The sequence below is a fragment of the Coregonus clupeaformis genome, chromosome 2, assembly GCF_020615455.1.
Source record: "Coregonus clupeaformis isolate EN_2021a chromosome 2, ASM2061545v1, whole genome shotgun sequence".
NCBI classification, from domain to species: Eukaryota; Metazoa; Chordata; class Actinopteri; order Salmoniformes; family Salmonidae; genus Coregonus; species Coregonus clupeaformis.
Window position 1 is genome coordinate 25834963 of NC_059193.1, and position 19166 is coordinate 25854128.

Below are 19166 nucleotides of genomic sequence, written 5' to 3' on the forward strand. Positions count from 1 at the left end.
AAGCCCTAAACCCATCCCCTAGACTGACAGCAGACTGGGAAAGGCCATAACCCCATCCCCTAGACTGACAGCAGACTGGGAAAGGCCCTAAACCCAACCCCTTGACTGACAGCAGACTGGGAAAGCCCTAAACCCATCCCCTAGACTGACAGCAGACTGGGAAAGGCCCTAACCTCATCCCCTAGACTGACAGCAGACTGGGAAGGCCCTAACCCCATCCCCTTGACTGACAGCAGACTGGGAAGGCCCTAACCCCATCCCCTAGACTGACATCAGACTGGGAAAGGCCTTAACCCCATCCCCTAGACTGACAGCAGACTGGGAAGGCCCTAACCCCATCCCTTAGACTGACAGCAGACTGGGAAGGCCCTAACCCCATCCCCTAGACTGACAGCAGACTGGGTAAGCCCTAACCCCATCCCCTAGACTGACAGCGGACTGGGAAGGCCCTAACCCCATCCCCTAGACTGACAGCAGACTGGGAAAGGCCCTAACCTCATCCCCTAGACTGACAGCAGACTGGGAAGGCCCTAACCCCATCCCCTTGACTGACAGCAGACTGGGAAAGGCCTTAACCCCATCCCCTAGAATGACATCAGACTGGGAAAGGCCTTAACCCCATCCCCTAGACTGACAGCAGACTGGGAAGGCCCTAACCCCATCCCTTAGACTGACAGCAGACTGGGAAGGCCCTAACCCCATTCCCTAGACTGACAGCAGACTGGGTAAGCCCTAACCCCATCCCCTAGACTGACAGCGGACTGGGAAGGCCCTAACCCCATCCCCTAGACTGACAGCAGACTGGGTAAGCCCTAACCCCATCCCCTACACTGACAGCAGACTGGGAAAGGCCCTAACCCCATCCCCTAGACTGACAGCAGACTGGGAAAGCCCTAAACCCATCCCCTAGACTGACAGCAAACTGGAAAGGCCCTAACCCCATCCCCTAGACTGACAACAGACTGGGAAAGGCCCTAACCCCATCCCCTAGACTGACAGCAGACTGGGAAAGGCCCTAACCCCATCCCCTAGATTGACATTAGACTGGGAAAGGCCCTAACCCCATCCCCTAGACTGACATCAGACTGGGAAAGGCCCTAACCCCATCCCCTAGACTGGCAGCAGACTGGGAAAGGCCATAACCCCATCCCCTAGACTGACAGCAGACTGGGAAAGGCCCTAAACCCATCCCCTAGACTGACAGCAGACTGGGAAAGCCCTAAACCCATCCCCTAGACTGACAGCAGACTGGGAAAGGCCCTAACCTCATCCCCTAGACTGACAGCAGACTGGGAAGGCCCTAACCCCATCCCCTTGACTGACAGCAGACTGGGAAGGCCCTAACCCCATCCCCTAGACTGACATCAGACTGGGAAAGGCCTTAACCCCATCCCCTAGACTGACAGCAGACTGGGAAGGCCCTAACCCCATCCCTTAGACTGGGGAGTAGAAAAAAAGGTCACCCTAACCACTGATCCCATGTCAGATGTTGTACCATCCTCTAATGCAGGGATGATCAACTAGATTCAGCCGCGGGCCGATTTTCTTCTTGAGCGGATGGTCGGGGGACCGGAACACAATTACAAATCATTTGTAGACTGCAAATTGACCGCAAGAAGTACAAACAGATACAATGTTTGACTAAAACATAATCATTTCAAACCTTGCTTACATTTGTATACAATCACCTGTCTCTCTATTATGCATTGGAATACTTTGGAACAGATTTCTTAAAATCCCTTGGAGCTGATTTCCTGATGTTTTTACAGTCTTTTATGTCCAACAATGGAAATAATAATAATTTTTACTCAGAAAACTTGGGGGGCCAAATAAAACCACCCGCGAGCCAACTTTGGCCGACGGACCGCCAGTTGGGGAACCCTACTCTAATGGTTACTGATATGATCGGAGGTAGTGTAATATAATAATAGGTCATTTAGCAGACGCTCTTATCCAGAGCGACTTACAGGAGCAATTAGGGTTAAGTGCCTTGCTCAAGGGCACATCGACAGATTTTTCACCTAGTCGGCTCGGGGATTAGAACCAGCGACCTTTCGGTTACTGGCACAACGCTCTTAACCACTAAGCTACCTGCCGCCCTAATATGATCCTAGATCTGTATTAAAGAGCCTTCTAGTTTGAGCTAGGGGAAGGAGAAGTGGGCCTTCGTGCTGGGGGGAGAGAGGGCCGTACCAGACCTGTGTGTGTTGACTCTACACGTCTAGATATTTGATTAGCTGTAATCCAATTGAGGGAGACGGCTTCCTGTTAAGCGAGGTGCAAAGGGCCTAAATAAACAGGTTACAGGACAATTAAACACTACCCAGTCTACAGCCCACTACAGCCCATTCCACCAACAACAACATTGTCAAAGTGTGTGTCCTCTGCTAGAGTGGTAGGTAATAGGCCTTGGTTGCAGCTGCAGTGCACTTTAGGAGTGATATGAAGGAGTTTGCTCTTACTAAAAGCATCAGAGTAGGAGAGGGAAGGAGAGGGAGAGGGAGGGAGAGAGAGAGCACGGGTTGGGAGCTAAAGTAAAGCTCATTTTGACATAAAAGCTTCTTATCTTATCAAACATTTGTTCTTATCTTAGCCCGGAGGTGCTATTAAGGTGTGTTTTTAGAAATTACATTTTCAAGGAAGATCAAGAAAGTGTGACTAACGTGTTTTCAACTGCAAAACAACACAAATAGGTTGTTATTCGATTATAACGATAGAGATCTGGTCGACTTTCAACAAAGCCTTTTACTTTGCAAACACCAGCGAGCCCCATATCCTTGGTTGTAAAGCTTTATGCAAAACGGGTTACAAACAAAGGGAAAAAATACTGGTCATTCTGTTCGGAGAACAATTGGTCGGCTCTCTGTAACAGTTGGTTCCTACAGAAGGCATGGGTTTAATGGGAATAAATAAAGCTGAATGGCCTAAATACACTGATGAGAAAAAGGCTGAATACCATGGCAACAGCCTCTTTTTCTAAATAGTTTATTGAGGCCCGAAGCACAGTAGGAACCAAAATGGTTTGGTATGTCAGCCTCCCACTAATATAACCAGAATATACCAACACCTCCACAACAAGGTCCATGTGATGGTCTGGAACAGATGTGTTTGTCAACTCTGTGGAGTTTAAACTCTCTGCCTCCCTAAAGCTGTGCCATGCCTGCTACAAAACACAAACAGCTGGGTCTCATGCCGCCACGTGTGCCCACCGACCAAATGACTGCCACTCACTGGAGGGGTACCAGGGATACTCCAAGTCTGTGTGTGTCTGTGTAAGGAGAACCACCACACTTTTCTAGTGTCTCAGACCGTGCGTGTGAGAATAGGAGAGGCACAATGAAGGACGATTCACACACAACCATACTGTTCTCATCAGCGCAAATGTCAAAAGCCATGTCCTCCTTCCCTGTCACTCACTTATAGAAACAAAAGACCATCAGCACTCATTCTTTTTTCTAGGTTTGAAGGTTTGCAGCAGACATTATGAATTCCCATTTAATTGCCTACAATCTCATATTAATGGGGGTGGGAAAGCACATGCACAAGAACAAAAACATAGCCAAATGTCAAATGGAGAGATGAGACAGGCATGGGGGTAGGAATACAAAATAAAAAAGTACAGTATATGAGTCCTGACTCCTGTTTACTGCGCTGTGCCAGTCAAGTTGAAACAGGTTAGGTATCGTCTGTCACATCACGATGTCGTCACCATCAACGACGGCTGTCAATCATCCTCTTGCCCAACCCTAATGACAACCATACAGCATTTAATACCACACAGCATCTAGAGGGTTCTCTAGCCAATCATAGCCAACTCCTCAATCTCTGATCAATAACCACCAACAAAGAGAGCCAAACGATTGTTCAAACTGGCTCCAAACACAACTAATCATCTTCAAAGTTTCTCTACGAGCCCAAAGATCAACTCAGATCAAAGGGTTCATCAAATACATAGAATTGCTGTGCTTTCTCCATGGCTCAACATTGTTCTTGTCCCTGTCATTTATAAACACATATAGTGTTGCCACTAATCCTCTATCAGCACAAACAATCAACTTGAAACAGACACAGCTAAGGGTTAAGGAAGTAGTCATTGTTTTAGTAGAGAGAGAGAGCTGCTACAGTGTACCCTGTACACCATCTTGGCAGTAGTGTCATGAAGTGGTGCTCTAGTGGAGAAGCAGCGAAGGGGGGCTGAGCCAGTCCAGATGCCCGCCGACGGACCACCTTGCCTGAGAGACGCCCGAGCTGTCTGGGGCTTCCGACAGCGCTCTCCATCACCACACACACACTCCCTCCACCCTCCTTCTGCCATCTGTGAACACACACACAGCACCAGCAACACCCACCAACCAGCAGCGGTAGAAAAACGGGGAGCCACGTTAGCATCATGGCTAAGACCGCAGCTCTGCTGACTGCTGACAGGCATTCAAAAAGACTGAGACAGAGAGTAGGAGAGAGAGAGTAAGTAGGGAGGGAGACAGAGTTGCTGAGCCAGATGGTCGTCCTAAACTAAGCTAAGCTAAGCAGTAAAGATTGAGCTGCCAAAAGACAGCCGTCTTGTGCCGCTCTGGTGCTGCCGTGTGTGTGTATGTGTGTGTGGTGTGTGTGTGTGTGTGTGTGTGTGTGTGTGTGTGTGGGTGTGTGTGTGTGCCTATTTGCTTGCCTCTGTGTTTGTGTGTGTGTCATAGTGTGTGTCATGTTTGGGGTAGTGTGTGTGAGCCGTGGTGTGTGTGGCGTGTAGGGTAAGCCCTCTCTGGTGGTGGCGCGGCCCTGCACTTGCATCAATAACAGCGGATGACGGTGACAGCTGTAATTACTGTGCTGTAAGTGTGATTACCCAACGGCTCTGTCATGGAGATCAGCAAGGCACCTATTTCAGCTTCACTGAAACACGTTAGCACTCTGACCAGAGCCTCTGGAAATAGGGGTGCTGAGGGTGCTGCTGAAAAATCAATCCTGTATTAGCGGACTGATATAGCCCTCTGTAGCGCTGGCTACATCGTTAGGGCAGAGAGCGTGTTGAAAAAATAGACATGTTTTTATTGTCACCAGATACTGTTGATGCAGTGAATTGTGTTGTTCTGATGAAGTAAGTAAATGGCAGTATAAGGATATAAGGTCATTTCGCCAAACGTGTGAGGCTCTCCGTGCTTATTAGTTACTCATTCAACATACAGTATTTGCTGCTACTTCACTCAATCCCATTTTAACAGTTTCCCTTCCTAACTGTTTTACATTCCCTGAGATCAACCAGAAATGTTTCCTTGGCCAAATAGTCCCAGATTTTCATAAAAGGCCACATGTGGTCTCTCGTTTCTACATCACCAAATTAAGTGGAGGCAAAAAGAGTTGGGTAGGTGTGCTTCGGTGCAGCGGACAGCAGTGTCCCGGAGCGCACAGAGCTTCACTCTGCCACTTCTCTCAATGGTGCTTGTTTATTAAAGTTAGATCAAAGCTGAATCAATGTCTTGGAAGATTTATGATTGTAACGATCCCGGCAGTCTGAGTCGGGTCCTGTCTGTGTACTAGTTTTTCTGCTCGTGATCTCCAGTTTCCCGAGGGTTCTGGAACGCTCCCTGCCTGGTTGCCGGGCAACGTTGCTAGGCGGGAGCTCTCTTGATTTCCGCACCTGCATCCCATCAGCAATCTGCACACCTGGTCCTGATCATCACCCTTCTTAGGCTCTGGCCTAACATCCATTCCCTGCCGGATCGTTAGCCATGAACAGTATGTTTATCAGCGGATCAGTCTTAGAGCTTAGAGCATTAGTTTTGTTGTTTTGCACCTTGTTTGCTTGTTGTATGCTTACCTCCGTTTTGTTCTCCCTGCAGTCACTCGTCCGGAACCTTCACCCAACCTCTGCCTGATGGTCGGCGGCTGCCGAGCCATCATTAGACCAACTACTGCACCCTCAACAACTCATCCACGCCGCCCGCTCGGTTCCCTGGATTATTCAGCAGCACTCGTGGATCAGTTAAATAAACACTCACCTTTGACACCACTTACCTTGTCCTGGTCTGCTTCTGGGTTCTGGCTTAGTAAACCGTGACAGAACGATCCGGCCAGTAATGAACCCAGCGGACCTGGACTCTGTTCGCCATGCCATTACCCATCAGGAGAAGATGTTGGGCCATCATAGCACGGTACTACAGGAGATCGCGTTGTCAGTTCGGAACCTTTCTACCGGTCTGACGGAGGTCCAGAACCAGCGCAAGTTTCCGGTGGAGGATCCACTACCGGATTCACCCATCTCGCCTGCCGCTTCTGGAGCTGTGTCCTTCCGTGAGCCCAAGGTTCCGACGCCGGATAAATATGAGGGGGAGCTGGGAAGATGCCGTTCCTTCCTTATGCAGTGTGGATTAGTGTTCGATCTACAGCCCTACTCTTATGCCACAGACAAAGCTAGGATAGCCTTTGTGATTGAGTTGCTGCGTGGTCGAGCGCTGGAGTGGGCTTCAGCCGTTTGGGAACGACAGGATCCCTGCATGGCTTCATACCAGGGGTTCACGGCCGAGATGAGGAAGCTCTTCGACCATTCCGTCCGAGGGAGGGACGCAGCTAGGCGCCTGTTTTCGCTTCGCCAAGGAACTCGTAGCGTGGCCGACTTCGTGATCGAGTTCAAGACGTTGGCTGTGGAGAGTGGGTGGAATGAGGAGTCTCTGCAAGCGGCCTTTTACCAGGGTCTGTCGGAGCAGCTCAAGGATGAGTTGATCTCCTATCCGGAGCCTAGTGACCTGGACAGCTTGGTAGCCTTGTCTATTCGGGTGGATAATCGAGTCCGAGAGCGAAGGAGGGAGAAGCAATGGGTCCCGTCCAACCGATCAGCTTCTCAGGTTCCAGTCGGGTCGGGGATTGGACCAGAATACGTCGATCATCGTCCACCACACAGGATTAGTGGAGAGGTCCTGTCTCCCGATTCTGAACCCATGCAAGTGGGGCGGCACGGGTTAACCAAGGAGGAGCGCCAACACAGACGTAGGACTAACGGTTGCCTCTACTGTGGTGGTTCGGGACATTACCTCGCCACTGGTTCCCGGCGGTGCGTCAAACTGCGCGGCTCGCTAAAGTTGGGAGGACTTTTAGCGAGCCAGTTTCGACCTCTCAATACCTCTGTCAGACCCCGTTTCCGGCTACCCTTATGAACAGGAATCAGAGCTTAGCGATTAACGCTTTGATCGATTCAGGTGCCGATGGAAGCTTTCTTGATGCCGAGTTGGTGGAACAGCTGGGGCTTTCCAAGGAGCAATTGCCGGAAGCCATTGAAGCTACCACTCTGGACGGCAGTAGTCTGGCACGTATCACGATGAGGACTGAACCGGTTAAGATGCTGTTGTCGGGGAATCATTCTGAGATGATTTCATTCTTCATTCTGCCGTCTTCCCATGTTCCTCTGGTCCTTGGATACCCCTGGCTGAAGGAACACAATCCCACGTTCGATTGGGTGACGGGCAAGGTAACGAGTTGGAGCCTTGATTGTCATGCTAACTGTCTCAAGACTGCCTGTCCCCATTCGGTTCCCAGTCAGGTGATTGAGGCTAAACCCCCAGATTTGTCCCTGGTTCCCGAGACATATCACGATTTGGGGGAAGTGTTCAGTAAGCAGAAGGCTCTGTCACTCCTCCCCACCGACCATATGATTGTGCCATCAACCTGTTCCCTGGAGCTGTCTACCCCAAGGGAAGGTTATACAGTATCTCCCGACCTGAACGTGAGGCTTTGGAGACCTACATCAAGGAGTCCCTAGCTGCTGGTCTCGTTCGTCCCTCGTCATCACCCCTGGGGGCAGGATTCTTCTTTGTGGGTAAGAAGGATGGCTCTCTTCGACCGTGTATTGATTATCGGGGGTTGAATGACATCACGGTCAAGAACAAGTATCCCCCTGCCCTTGATGAGTTCTGCCTTCGACTCCTTACAGGGTGCTACGGTGTTCACCAAGCTAGACCTACGCAATGCGTATCACATGGTCCGGATCAGAGAGGGGGACGAGTGGTTGACGGGTTTCAATACACCGATGGGTCACTTGAGTATCAGGTGATGCCGTTTGGACTGACCAATGCTCCAGCGGTATTCCAGAGTATGGTGAACGACGTCCTGAGAGATATGATCGGTCTCTTTGTGTTTGTTTACCTGGATGACATTCTGATCTTCTCGAAGGAACCTTCCGACCACGTCCAGCATGTCCGGCAGGTTCTGCAGCGATTGTTGGAGAATCGCCTGTTCGTGAAGGCCGAGAAGTGCGAGTTTCACGCCCACACGACATCCTTTCTCGGGTACATCATCTCCAGGGGAGAGATTAGGATGGACCAGGAGAAGGTTAGAGCGGTTCTGGAATGGGCCCAGCCCGGCACGAGATTGCAGCTCCAGAGATTTTTGGGGTTTGCGAATTTCTACCGCAGATTCATCCGGGATTACAGCCGTGTGGCCGCTCCGTTAACTGCCTTGACTTCCAGTATCAGGACCTTCAAGTGGAATCCGGAGGCGGATCGAGCGTTTCTGGATTTGAAGAGGCGATTCACCAACGCACCGATTCTCTCTCAACCGGACACGGCCCGTCAGTTCGTCGTTGAAGTGGACGCGTCTGATGTGGGAGTTGGCGCCATCCTGTCGCAGCGATGCTCCACGGACAGTAAACTCCATCCCTGCGCCTACTACTCTCGTCGCCTTTCGCCTGCGGAGAGGAATTACGATGTGGGTAACCGGGAGCTTCTCGCGGTGAAACTTGCCTTGGAGGAGTGGCGCCACTGGTTGGAGGGGGCGGAGCAACCGTTTATTGTCTGGACTGACCACAAGAATCTTGCTTACGTGCAATCGGCTAGACGTCTCAACTCCCGTCAGGCCAGGTGGGCGTTGTTTTCGGACGATTCAATTTTTCCCTGACGTTCCGACCTGGATCTAAGAACGGCAAGGCGGGACGCCTTGTCCCGGATGTTCTCCAAGACGGAAGAGAGTGGGTCCAAGACCGAGACAATTCTCCCCCGGAACTGCGTCGTGGGAGCAGTTATGTGGAAGATTGAGGAGGAGGTGATGGCGGCCCTTCGGACGCAGCCCGGTCCCGGTAACGGTCCACCCGGTCGGTTGTTTGTGCCTGAGTCGGTTCGTCCTGCTGTCCTCAAATGGTCCCACGCCAGCAAGATGGCTTGTCACCCTGGCGTGGCTCGGACGATGGCGTTTCTTCGCAGACGTTTTTGGTGGCCTGCCATGGCCGAGGATACTCGGGGGTTTTGTTGCTGCCTGTCCAGTGTGTGCGCAGAATAAGAGTACCAATCGGCCCAGCTCTGGACTACTTCACCCCCCTTCCTATTCCCCGGCGACCATGGTCGCATCTGGCCCTGGACTTTGTCACTGGGTTGCCCGCTTCTGAGGGGAACACGGTCGTTCTGACTATCGTGGACAGATTCAGCAAGTTCGCCCACTTTGTGCCAATTGCCAAGCTTCCCTCTGCCTCGGAGACGTCCGAGATCCTGGTTAGGGAGGTTTTCAGGGTCCACGGTTTGCCCAGTGATATCGTTTCCGACCGTGGCCCTCAGTTTACCTCTGCTGTCTGGAAGTCCTTCTGTTTGGCCATTGGAGCTACAGTCAGTCTCACATCTGGTTTTCACCCCAATCTAATGGTCAGGCGGAGAGAGCCAACCAGAAGATGGAATCCACGCTACGCTGCCTGGTCTCTTCCAACCCCACCTCCTGGGTCTCTCAGTTGCCTTGGGTTGAGTATGCCCACAATACTCTCCCTACATCTGCCACTGGGATGTCTCCCTTCCAGTGCCTGTATGGCTACCAACCTCCCTTGTTCCCTTCTCAGGAGAAGGAGCTCTCAGTGCCTTCTGTTCAGGCCCATATTCGTCGTTGCCACCGGACCTGGCATCGGGCCAGAAAGGCACTCCTTAGAGTTTCGGACCGGTATCAGCTCCAGGCGAATCGTCGCCGGATCCCCGCTCCCACCTATACCATCGGAGATAGGGTCTGGTTGGCTACACGGGATCTTCCTTTACGGACTGAGTCTAGGAAGTTGTTGCCGAAGTTCATTGGTCCGTTTGTGGTGGAGAAGGTGATCAATCCGGTGGCAGTTCGACTCAAACTACCGAGGACGCTCAGAGTCCATCCCACCTTTCATGTCTCCTGCCTCAAGCCTGTTTTCCTCAGTCCTCTGTTGCCTCCTCCGCCTCCTCCTCCTCCTCCTCGGATGATCGGAGGTGGTCCTGCCTACACGGTGCGACGCATCATGGATTCCAGACGGCGGGGCCGGGGTTTCCAGTATCTCGTGGACTGGGAGGGGTATGGTCCTGAAGAGAGGAGTTGGATTCCGCGGCGACAGATCCTAGATGCTGACCTCATTCGTGACTTCTACCGCCTCCATCCTGGCGCTCCGGGGAGTCCGCCCGGTGGCGTTCGTCGGAGGGGGGTACTGTAACGATCCCGGCAGTCTGAGTCGGGTCCTGTCTGTGTACTAGTTTTTCTGCTCGTGATCTCCAGTTTCCCGAGGGTTCTGGAACGCTCCCTGCCTGGTTGCCGGGCAACGTTGCTAGGCGGGAGCTCTCTTGATTTCCGCACCTGCATCCCATCAGCAATCTGCACACCTGGTCCTGATCATCACCCTTCTTAGGCTCTGGCCTAACATCCATTCCCTGCCGGATCGTTAGCCATGAACAGTATGTTTATCAGCGGATCAGTCTTAGAGCTTAGAGCATTAGTTTTGTTGTTTTGCACCTTGTTTGCTTGTTGTATGCTTACCTCCGTTTTGTTCTCCCTGCAGTCACTCGTCCGGAACCTTCACCCAACCTCTGCCTGATGGTCGGCGGCTGCCGAGCCATCATTAGACCAACTACTGCACCCTCAACAACTCATCCACGCCGCCCGCTCGGTTCCCTGGATTATTCAGCAGCACTCGTGGATCAGTTAAATAAACACTCACCTTTGACACCACTTACCTTGTCCTGGTCTGCTTCTGGGTTCTGGCTTAGTAAACCGTGACAATGATTCATTAGTATTCTACATAACATAACCAAATACATTATAATAGTATAGTATAAAGTTACTGTTACACCAAATACACCACCTAATTTCTTATGAGATTTTAGGACGTTTAGCTGAATAGTCAAAAAGAAAATCTAACGTGGCCAAAAGGCAACAGCGCACACCACTAGGCAGGGGATGGGGATGGGAGGGGGGTAAATCACCACCAAACACACAAATAGGTGTGTATACATAGAGACATACACACATTCACACACACTCACACACAAACACCTTCTCCTCCGTCGGTGAGCTCTCCTGCTGCTCTGTGTGACAAGGGCAGCTGCATCAAGCTCCAGTGTTATTATATTCATAATAACGGACGGTTTGGTGGAAAACCAAACCTCTTCAGGAGAGTAGTGTTTTATCCTGCCTCTAGTAAAAATGAAGCACGTGTAAACCAATGTCATAATACATTGTCATAATACCTTTATCATCTTAGTGACAAAACATTATTACAAGTTCCTCTTTAGCCTACTCTAGCATCCTGTTTCCATCAATAATATCCCTAATCACTGTTTGTACTGCAACTGTGATACAACTGAACAGTCACACAAATCTAATGTGCTGAAGTCAGTGAATCGATTGGTGATTAATATTTAATGATTCGTCTGGGCCAGGCAAATGCATTCCGTGATACCTTCGGGGATGCAGATTTGTTAATAGAGGATAGAGTTATCTCGCACAGATGAGCTGCGCAGACACACACACTTGCAGACACACACACACACACACACACACAGCCAGATCCGCACGGCTGATAAGCTGTAACCCATCCAATATGCGTAGCTGTCAGGCAGTGCTCGGGGAGGCCATGCTAGACAGCCCAGTGAATCCTGCACGCTACCCTCTATTCAATCACAGCCCTCCCTAGCCCAACCCATACAAGTGGACCAATCCGGTGCACCAGACACTGCCCCCTCCCCACCCCCCATCGCCACACACACATTTAAAGCATTCAATCCAGCTGTGATTACTGGCCAGGAGCCAAGCTGTCGTTCTGGCCGGGGTGTGGCATGAATGGTAGGGAGGTGTGTGTCTGTGTGATTGGTGGGGGGTGGGATGGCATTCCCTGATACAAATCGAACCACATCTGAACTCTGGTAGTAGATAGCTCCTCAGCAGCACGCGAGACAGACGGAGACGGAGAGAGAGAGAGAGAGAGAGAGAGAGAGAGAGAGAGAGAGAGAGAGAGAGAGAGAGAGAGAGAGAGAGAGAGAGAGAGAGAGAGAGAGAGAGAGAGAGAGAGAGAGGGGGAGGGAGCGTGACTCTGGAGAGGAGAAGAGGAGCAGCCAGCCGGTTAATCATCCTCAGCTCACAAACATCTCTTGGCCCAGATCACAGAGCTAGAGAGACTAGAAAGGTAGACTGGGATACATTCTACTTTGATCTGAGATTCTAGGTTCTAAGTTCTAGGAGGTCGGATTTGACAATGGCAGTTTGATTATATGTTGGATAGATGTCCTGCTCCAATATAACACACACATCTGTACACACACCTCTAAGATGAGGCTGATGTACACTGCCGTTCAAAAGTTTGGGGTCACTTATAAATGTCCTTGTTTTCGAAAGAAAAGCAAAAAAATTTGTCCATTAAAATAACATCAAATTGATCAGAAATTCAGTGTAAACATTGTTAATGTTGTAAATGGCTATTGTAGCTGGAAACAGCTGATTTTTAATGGAATATCTACATAGGCTTACAGAGGCCCATTATCAGCAACCATCAGTCCTGTGTTCCAATGGCACGTTGTGTTTGCTAATCCAAGTTTATCAATTTAAAAGGCTAATTGATCATTAGAAAACCCTGTATGCCTATGTAGATATTCCATAAAAAAATCAGCCGTTTCCAGCTACAATAGCCATTTACAACATTAACTATGTCTATACTCGATTTCTGATCAATTTGATGTTATTTTAATGGACAACAAAATTGCTTTTCTTTAGAAAACAAGGACATTTCTAAGTGACCCCAAACTTTTGAATGGTAGTGTACGAGTGGTAATGAAACACATTTGGGACATACCTGTGGTTCAACATGAGTCGTCTATCCCAGAGCCAACTGCCAGGAGTGATATCCAGGTGAAGGGTCACAAGCCAGGTGAGGGGTCATACTCAAACCAGGGGTCATACTCAAACCAGGAGGTAGAGGAAAGAGACATTCTGAAATAGGAACAAAGAAAAATACTAATAATTTGGGGGGTGCTTATATTTTTCCTATTTCACACATGTACAAGTGCGTATTAATATGCATGAATTAGAAATGTGTTTATTGCATTTTCCAACACTCCCTGAGACACCCTCAGGGACTGGAGCAATTAGGGTCAAGTACCTTGCTCAAGAGCACATCAACAGATTTTTCACCTTGTCAGCTCGAGGATTTGAACCAGTGAGGTTTTGGTTACTGGCCCAACGCTCTAACAGCTAAGCTACCTGCCGCTAACATCATAAGCAAATAGTAGGCCTACTTTTCATATAGGCCTATGTTGGCACCATAGGTCTTTCATGTTCTTTCTCAACAAGGTTCTCTCCTGTAAATTTGTGATAAAACATCATCATGGCTGCATGTGAAAACGACTTTAACCATAATAGTGTGAATTTCCTGATACTTTTTTTTTAACTTCACATTGGACATTCCACTCCATTGCTATCCCCTTATTTGATGGCAAATAGATATTGCACCTGTTTGCAAAAATGTTTTTTCATATTACCATAGCTAAATATGTCCCACAGTTGTTATGTATAAGATCACACGCGAGAACAACGTAGAATGTTTTATTTATTTATAAGTTAAGTTACATTGAATCGACGATCTGTACTCCCCACCGTGAATTGTTTGAAGACTGATTAGGCGAGTGCACAACGATCTTGTCCACATAGTAATGTGCGCCCATTACAATGTTCAATGGTGAGGATGGGGGTGTTTTCCTAGTATCTTTATTAGTTGAATATTTTTTGTCCTTATGTCCTGATATGTTGAAATGTATTATGGATTGGCCATTGATATGAAAACTATTCAGAATTATTTATTATAGAAATACATTTTTATTGATGAAGTACCTGTTTATTTGCACTCTGGATTGGAGTGTTCCAGAGGTTGGGCTTTTAGTGCACTGAGTATGTATAGAACCTGTTCAATGTGCTTTTTGAATGAATGAGTGGCAAATAAAAGTGTTGTAATAGATTGTGGATTGTCTAAGCCTGGCCTCTAAACCACCACTCCATTGCTTTCAATCCAAACCGAGGCTTTACAATATGGGGCTGCTGTTTTTTTAGAACCTTAAATACTTATAGATTTCTGTCAAAGCAAAAGGGGCTTACTTTTTTTCACACTCCAACCCTCATTTGTGTTTTTTTTGTTGCTGGAGTACTCCCTTTCTTCATCTTTATTGTGGTCACACAATGAAAAATAACTGGTTTTCACTGGTTTAGAGGATATACTAAAACACTCAAACAACTCTCTTACTAAGGCTGAGAGTGCTGCTCTGTGTTTAAAGGCAGCCTAGTTATTTGTCCAAAAGGGTTAAAGGCACAATGGTGTTTAATCCCCATGGGTCTCCCCCACCGCAGCACACACACACACCAGCTCTCACAACGACCTCCCCCCCTCAGCAATCAGCTGTCAAAGTCCCCTGGCTTTCCAATCCTGATTGCCAGCCCATTGTCATACTGCCTATCGACATGTTAGATTAAACAACATTTCACGTGTCAATTAAATGTGTTTTGCCCTGGTGATTAGCAGATCCCACTAATTGTCTCCTCCCTCCTCCTCCTCCTTCTCCCCCAGATAGTTTCCACATGGAAGAGCAGGAAATGGGCCTTTGTCCTGACGGGCCCCCGTAGACATGTCAAAGATGGTTCCTCTCCTCTTCAGATACCCCCTCTCTCCCTGCTCAGGGTATGAAGGAGAGGGTGGTATTGGGAGGGGTAAGTTCATACATAGCGGGATATAGGTTTGAGTTTATAGGAGATCCCTCCCCACTTCACTTTGGGCCGTTCATTCATCCATTCGCATGATGCAGTGAGAATGCAAACAGACAGACAGACAGACAGACAGACAACCAGCTAGCCAGCCAGCCAGCCAGCCAGCACTAGACAGCCAGACAGACACCTCTAGTCAGCCAGATAGCCAGCCAGACAGCAAGCACTAGCCAGACAGCCAGACAGCCAGCCAGCACTAGCCAGCAAGCCAGCACTAGCCAGCACTAGCCAGCCAGCCAGCACTAGCCAGCCAGCCAGCCAGCACTAGCCAGACAGAGCCAGTCAGCACTAGCCAGCCAGCCGGCACAAGCCAGCAAGCCAGCACTAGCCAGCCAGCCAGCACTAGCCAGACAGACAGCCAGCCAGCCAGCAAGCCAGCACTAGCCAGCACTAGCCAGCTAGCCAGACAGCCAGCCAGCCTGCCAGACAACAAGCCAGCCAGCCAGCACTAGCCAGACAGCGAGCCAGCTAGACAGACAGCCAGCCAGCACTAGCCAGCCAGCCAGCACTAGCCAGACAGACAGACAGCCAGCACTAGCCAGCCAGCCAGCACTAGCCAGACAGACAGACAGCCAGCACTAGCCAGCCAGCCAGCACTAGCCAGACAGCCAGCACTAGCCAGCCAGCCAGCACTAGCCAGCCAGCCAGCACTAGCCAGACAGCCAGCACTAGCCAGCCAGCCAGACAGACTTCTACACACACTCTTCTTCCCACTCCCACTCCCACACCCTGGGATAATAATTACCCAAGCAGACTCTGGAGACCCAGACACCAACACGGGGCCCCTAACGGCTTTAGACAAGGGCCACGGCACTCACAATACCCTGCCTCTATGTCTCTTTCTCACTGCCCATGTGTTTGTTTTGCTTAGCTTAATGAACTTGATCTCCTGTTCGCCCTCCCATTTGTTCCGTCTCATCCCAAGAGGTGTTGTGGAAATGCTAAGTTGGGACAGGGAGCATCTTTTGAAGTGTCACTTGAAAGGTGTGAAAAACAAGGCGTGAAAAACAAGACGTGACTGGTAACAAGTGTTGTTCCTTTCTTTCTTCCCTCAATGTTAGGAGAAATTCAGATGCAAAGTTATGCATTCTTAATACTGCTAAATGATGCACGTGGAAGTAATTCAAAAGAAGAGGACAGTCACTGGGAGACTCTCCACACACACCCTGATGACTCTGATCATCTTGACATCCTTCTTACCTTGACACTTAAGGAGCCACCCAATCATTCCTCGTCACAATTAACAGCAGTGTACAGCAGCTCCAAACACTGGGGTGACATCTTTAACCAGTCCTCAATGGTCCCAACGCCCAGGCCTTCCCCACTCCCACCCCAGTGTTCAGCACTAACCAAGCATTACACAGACCTACATTCACAACAGACACAACCGCGCCCTTCATAATGGAGGACACAACCCCGGGCGGACCAGCCCAGATCCTAGACGTTTAGTCCACACTTTATCAGACCTTACAAAACGGCGAAGCCCCATTGAGCCTACAGTACATTTGCTGGTGGTTTCCTTTAAGAGCAGTACAATGAATGGGCCAGGCCTAGTCTTCCCTTTGTGCCTGGGCAGCAGACCAGAGACGACACACCACACGGGCCTGGTGGACGAGGGATGGATGGAGAGGTGGAAGGATGACAGGGACCCTGCCTCCTAACAGGAAAACACTCCATACTGTTGTAATAAATAGCCCATGTAGTAACATCAATTAATACAGCACACCAAAGCAATTCTCCTTAGCATGTGTAACAGTCTATACGCAACTAGAAGCAATGACTTGTCCTTGGGTAAAAGGGTGTTTAGGCCATGGTTAAGTGCAGGCTCTAAAATGTGCGTTTGGGATTTCCCCGTTAATCCTCTTCCATGCAATCTCTCTCTCGCTCTAGCTCTCTCTCTCATTCTCTCGTTTTAACAATGACCGTGATACTAGCAGTGCGAGTAAGCACGAGCCTTGTGTGGGTGTGCGTGTAGTCATCCCTGAGCTAGTGTGAATTAGAGGTTGTGCGGTTCGAGTGTGTGGATGAGTGCTCTAGTGTAGTGAGGGTGCAGTGTGCACACAGGCAGACAGTGGTGTGCGAAGCCAGACTCTCCAGTCAGGCTATCAGACAGACCAGTTCGAGATCAGTAGGAGGAGTTCACTTTAGAACTACAGCTGTTATGTCAACTTCAATTCATCTTTAACCACAGCAAAACTACTACTTCTGCTATTCTGAATCACCCAAAAAAAGATCCCTAAGGAAGCAAAACGGAATATGCTGTAAACAGATGTAATAAACTATGTTCTGCAATAACATGAACAAATCCACAATCTGACCTGGTTTTAAAAACAGAAAACACTTAAAGAAATCATTCATTATATGGAACATATTTGGTACTAATGTGTTCCTGGTTGTAGACTCACTACATTACATGTCCCTAAAAAGCCCCTCAGCCCACGGCCGTTACTGTGCAGTTTGGGAAGAGCAGAGAAAGCCACAATGGTCGGAGGGGCATTGGGGAGGGGGGAAGTGTGTTTCCATGACAACGGGGAAGTTCAACTCCTGGCGGGTAGGTGGGGCTTAACTGAACCCAGGAGGGTCCCACACTCTATGGTCACTCCTATTGTTATGGACTGGGGTCCTCATAAGACAGGGTGGGTTGGCTGCCTGCCTGTAAATAAATAATCAAAACAGGGGGCCTCCGGGACAGCTCCCACAGACCTAGGATCAGCTTACCATCCAACCCTAACCATCATATAGTGAACAAAAAACATAAATGTGACCTTATATCAGTGTCTAGGGTTAACTTCACCCTACTCCACGGGAACAGGGCAGTGGGTGGAGACCAGGCCTACTACTATATGAGGCCCCTCTATGGTCTTAAAGGAGAGGTGATGTTGGACTGGCACTAATGGAAAGTGGCGAGGTCATCCGATGACACTGCGGGGATACTCTGGTTTGTCACAATGTGTTTGGGCTTGGTGTTCAAGCGTGGCTGCCCTCACAGCTGAGTTAATGAACGACCCAGCTGAACACAGAGTGCTCAGGACACAGCGCAGCGGAGTGCAGTGGCTGGTCTAGAGGGGAACTGAGGTTCACTGGTCTCACAAACTGAGCTACATGCCTAGCTATCAGTCAACGCTATCATCATGACTAGATGAAGCACATGCAAATTGAAGTTTGTCTCGTGATCTTACCTTTAGCAGACCACTTGATAGAGTAGCTGTAGAAGAGAACATAAACATGTATGAGCTTGGTGCATTAATCCTGGTCTGAATATTAGGGTAAAGAGCAGGGCTGATTTTCATGGGTGTCATGTACAGTAGCAGTCAAAAGTTTGGACACACCTACTCATTCCAGGGTTTTTCTTTATTTTTACTATTTTCTACATTGTAGAATAATAGTGAAGACATGAAAACTATGAAATAACACATATGGAATCATGTAGTAACCAAAAAAGTGTTAAACAAATCAGAATATATTTTATGTTTGAGATTCTTCAAATAGCCACCCTTTGCCTTTTTGAAAGCTTTGCACACTCTTGGCATTCTCTCAACCAGCTTCACCTGGAATGCTTTTCCAACAGTCTTGAAGGAGTTCCCACATATGCTGAGCACTTGTTGGCTGCTTTTCCTTCACTCTGCGGTCCGACTCATCCCAAACCATCTCAAGTGGGTTGATGTCAGGGGATTGTGGAGGCCAGGTCATCTGATGCAGCACTCCATCACTCTCCTTCTTGGTAAAATAGCCCTAACACAGCCTGGAGGTATGTTGGGTCATTGTCCTGTTGAAAAACAAATGATAGTCCCACTAAGCCCAAACCAGATGGGATGGGGTATTGCTGCAGAATGCTGTGGTAACCATGCTGGTTAAGTGTGCCTTGAATTCTAAATAAATCACAGACAGTGTCACAAGCAAAGCACCCCCACACCATAACACCTCCTCCTCCATTCTTTACGGTGGGAAATACACATGCAGTGATAATCCGTTCACCCACACCGCGTCTCACAAAGACACGCCGATTGAAACCAAAAATCTCAAATTTGACCAAAGGACAAATTTCCACCGGTCTAATGTCCATTGCTCGTGTTTCTTGACCCAAGCAAGTCTCTTCTTATTATTGGTGTCCTTTAGTAGTGGTTTCTTTGCAGCAAATCGACCATGAAGACCTGATTCACACAGTCTCCTCT

At 49.1% G+C, this 19166-nt stretch overlaps 1 long non-coding RNA gene across 1 annotated transcript in view; it reads right to left on the reverse strand.

Moving 5' to 3' along the window:
* LOC121536604 overlaps positions 1 to 19166 on the reverse strand; it is a 51112-nt gene that overhangs the window by 22625 nt on the left and 9321 nt on the right. The window contains exon 2 of the long non-coding RNA XR_005994886.2: positions 13040 to 13176. This is a non-coding gene — a long non-coding RNA (uncharacterized LOC121536604). The remainder of the gene's footprint in view (positions 1 to 13039; positions 13177 to 19166) is intronic.